Source organism: Parasteatoda tepidariorum, chromosome 1, assembly GCF_982258835.1.
Source record: "Parasteatoda tepidariorum strain Cologne lab strain chromosome 1, Ptep-v5.0, whole genome shotgun sequence".
NCBI classification, from domain to species: Eukaryota; Metazoa; Arthropoda; class Arachnida; order Araneae; family Theridiidae; genus Parasteatoda; species Parasteatoda tepidariorum.
In genome coordinates, this window is record NC_141755.1 from 110,668,912 (window position 1) to 110,673,411 (window position 4,500).

Genomic DNA, 4,500 nt, shown 5'->3' on the forward strand with positions numbered 1-4,500 from the left:
AAATTAAAATGTAAATAAAAAGTATAAATAAAATATATAGTGTATAGTTGAAATTCTCCTAATTTCATAACATATTTTTTAATGTAGTTATCCTAAATATTTATGATTTTTTTTTTAAAAATTACATTCTCTTAAATTTAAATATCTATAAATTATATCATCGTAAATTTAAATATCTATAAACAATTGTAAAATTTCTAATGTCATTATAAACCTAAATTATTATTTTGTTTCAGTAATTAGCGTTTAAGGATGATGTTTCCTAATGATTAAGTATGAACAAATTGCTATTAGCGACATATTTTAAAATCAAGATTCTAAATTTTACCCAACTTATAGTTATCAAAGATTATGTAGATGAAAAAGTGTCGATACATGCGTTTCTTAATAATTAAAGTTAAAACTGAAATTTTTAAAATAAAGTATTTATAGTGTCATTTTCGCCAACTAGTAAAACATTTTTATAAGTTTAAAATGGTATTTTTTTCAATATTATGGCCACGAATGTTTTTTTGAACTATGTTTATGAACGGAAATAATGCGTTAAATACGTAAAATTTGAAAGTTAATAACCAGAAAAAGTCTAAACTTATTTTTGCAACGAGAAAGATGCAAGGTTATCATAATATCTTTGCTTGCGATCTCCGAGATCTGTGGACACAGTGACGTCATGAGGGAAATCATTGCTTCAGCTCTAAGAGCGGAGTGAACTAGCCCTTCTATTCTCTTTAGCCTTGCTACCAACCAGGCTTTTATTTAAATTCTCTCTATCACATACTGAAAACTACAAATTTTGAAATTTGCCCTACAAACGTTAGATTTTTTTTATAAAATATTTAGAGCTGGCAGCTCAACAAAAATTTGCATTAATTCTCCAGTCAATACAAAAAAGTTATAACTCAAGAAGTTTAGACATATTATTATCCAGGGAAAAGTTTTTTTAACATTGTTCAATGATAGCCTTAAGAAAATGTTCGCGATCAAAACAACCAATTTCTGACATGAAAACTACAATTTTGAATTTTGCTCCCTAACTATACACCATTATGTAAATTCGTTAGCCTAAGTCTTCCTGCAAATATTAGACAAAATAAAAAAAATAATTTTTTTTACAAATGACAGTTCATTTAAGGAAATTTTATGTCCACGTTAGCTGGACAAAATATTTAGATAGCCCAGCCCCCCAAAACAGCTCTGATCATAACAAGTTTTAGGCAACTATGTACTATGAAACTATCTTGAACTATTAAAAGTTAACCCGTGAAAGGAAATCTTAAGCTTATCAAAAATCTCCTTTAGTCCGACCACCAAAAAATTGTCTGAACTGTGTTTTAATTTATGCGTTTCCTAGAAATCAAAAGTTTGATTATCGAATGAAAACTTTAGTTCATTACAGTAAATCATCAGCCCAGCAACTTTAGAATCTAGTAACAACAATTTAAATTTTAACTTCAAACGTTTACTCATGGAAATAAAATTCCAATCGCATTTTTGCCAAATTAAATGTTTTGATAGAAATTATTTCGAAAGAAAGATATGGCCCAAACAAGTTTCAACTAATTTTTGACTAAGTAACCACCAGTTAGAATTGTAGGTCAAACGTAAGGTATCGTCGGTCAAACAAAAAATTTTGTATCCAAACAAAACATTAACGTATCCAATGTCGGTTACCTAAGTTTTTTTCGCCAACTTTTGCCGAAGAAAATTTGAATTTCGCACCCAAACGTAAGCTCATTGTACAAAATCGTAAGTTCACGATAGCTCAACCGAAATTTCGTTAGTAAATTCACCAAAAAATTTTAAGACTGAAACAAGTTTTAGCTCCAAAATTATTTTAACTTATATTTGACGTAACCACAAGTTTGAATCAAACTTTAGACTGTAATGTAAAATTGTTGGCCAATGTCATTTTTTAATTTTATTTTATAACCGTCGTGGAATAGCTGACCCAATTCTTGGATTTACGACTGCTAGTGTTCAACTCCGTAGCTTTGTATTTTTGAACACAACCCAGAAGACAATGGAACTCCTGGATCAAGTATTGGGGGAAATTTACCTTCATGGAGGATTTTTTGATGGAACTAACCAGCATTAACGTTACATGGTGTGGAAAACCACGAAGACCTTTTACGGTTAACCTGACGGCAAAGGGACTCTAACTCATGATCCGTCTACCACTGATGATATTTCATGTCAGCACAGTGCTCGATGCAAGCTGGATACGGATTCGTATCGACCATCCATCGCTGGGATTCGAACCCGATTCACCTCATTCAAAGGTGAATACTCTATCCCCTGAGCCATCGCGGCTCTGGTCAATGTAATTCAGAACCTCCGAAAATAGTATTGCTCAAAACAAATTTTCCCTATCTTTTGTCTTAGAAAAATTGAACATTGTCGACAAATGTTGTATTATATCATTAGATTACCATAAACAGTTTTTTTTAACCTACCATTACTTTGTGTTTGGTTTAACACAAAGTAATTACCAAAGCAAACTCTAGCTAACCTTTGACAGAGAAACTACGAGTGTGAATTTTAGTTCTTAGCATTAGCCCTGTGTAGACCAAATGCTAACAACAGACATTGTCAACAAAAATGTTCATTAGATCATCTTCCAAAAACGTTTATAGGAAGGGGAAAAAAATCTAATTTTGCATTAGAAATTGACCTAATTTTACCTCACAGACAAGAATTTAAATCGTATGCCAACCCAACTAAAATTTTCTTTAGTCTGGCAAAAATTGTCAAACTAAATTTCAGTTAATGCATTACTTTGGAATCACAACTTCTCCTGACTTACAAACCACACATTTTGATTCTGCTTTTAAATACTAGCTCACTGGAGGAAATCGTTCGGAAAAAAAAAGAGATTTTTGCATCTTAAACAAGCACTACTCACTTATTTTTTTTCTCCCATTAAATTTTTTTTCCTCCCTTCTTGTTGCTTTAGTTATACAGGGTAAATAAAAATGGTTATCACAAACTATTTAATAAAAAGTAATTTATCTGAATGAGAATCATGATATGAATGAGAATCTGAAGGAGAAATGTGAATGAGAATGTAACATAGTATTTACAGTTGTAATTCAGGAAGAAAGTATTCACAATTTTGGTAAATGAGAATTTCAGTAATCCAGAATGTTTAACAATTTTAAAATAGGTGACTGATTTTACGTTATATAAAAATGATTTATCAAATTCTTCTTAAAAATCTTTCGCAATTTTGAGCATTTCATCCTTTTTCCGAATTTTCATTAAATATGGATGATTGAAAATCAGTATTCATTATTTTTTTTTCTTGGCGAAATATATGATCGCATTAGGCATTCAAGTGGTAACAAAGCTTAGATTGCTTTTGCCAATTCTTTAGTTTCGAACACCAGAACCATTTTTTATTTTTTACATAATTAGATATTTTAATAAAGAGATTTTAAAATACAAAAAATTGAATTTTTTTAAAATTATTTTTTGGAAGTTGAGAGAGTTGGCAGCTATGACATAATTTATTTAAAATATACAAAATGTAGTTTATACCTCTCCTAGGTGAGAATCTCCACATTGTCCTTTAGTCTCCGGATTGGCAATGACTACTTTCACTCCTGGAAAAAGTTTGCCAGACTCCATCAAATATGAACTAATGTGACTTATCATTTCGCTCTCTTATCACTGCTGTTGGGTCTGGACTAGAGGCTCGCTATAAATTAAAACATTTTTTTATATACATAATTAAAATATCGTAAAAATTTGGTCAATTTCATGTAATCAGTTATGCATCAGCAGTTTCTGGGAAAAAAAACTGAATTTAGCATGATAGCAAAACATTAAAAGTAGTTTTTCAAAATTATGAATGAAACTAAAATCAAAATTAAAATTTAAAGAAATTATTGTATTTAATAAAATACAAATTAAATTTTTTTAAACATTTTGAGTTAACTCACTGCAAAATGTAAGATTCTTCTGCTAGTTGATTCAAAATGCCATTGCTTATTAAAATCACTATTAGAATGATTTCTTACTAATAGTCAATAAGAGGGAAAATTGAATTTGGATTAATATTTCAAATTAAAGTTTTTCAGTTGTTATGAATGCAGATGAACATTTTTTAAAAAAAAATCCAGTTAGTGAATGTCCCCTCAGTTTATCATTTAGAAAATTCTGTGCATATTGAATTCTAAATTGGATTAAATAATTTAAAAAAAACTGAATAAAAGAACAATTCAAATATTTAAAACAAATAGCCAACATACCAAGATTTAATTTCACTAAAAATAGTTAATAAGTACTCGGCACTAGTATTCATTCATGCTTCTAAAAATTCATTAGAAAGTTTTCGTTTTTCTTTTTTTATAAAATATTGTTCAAGTGTCATTAAAATTCAGGAACATATTGGATAGAAAAGATACTTCAATCACTTTAGTAAAACTTGTGGATGTCCCTTGTTACGCATATAAAATTTTCGCAATTTTAGAATTGTTAAGTTTATTATGAAAATCAGGG

General features: G+C 29.3%; 1 long non-coding RNA gene across 1 annotated transcript in view; it reads right to left on the bottom strand.

The window, feature by feature from the left end:
• Positions 1 to 3,771, bottom strand: part of LOC147816707 (uncharacterized) — a 29,374-nt gene extending 25,603 nt beyond the window's left edge. Inside the window, exon 1 of the long non-coding RNA XR_015428776.1 lies at positions 3,538 to 3,771. This is a non-coding gene — a long non-coding RNA (uncharacterized LOC147816707). The remainder of the gene's footprint in view (positions 1 to 3,537) is intronic.
• Between the last annotated feature and the right edge of the window lie 729 nt (positions 3,772 to 4,500).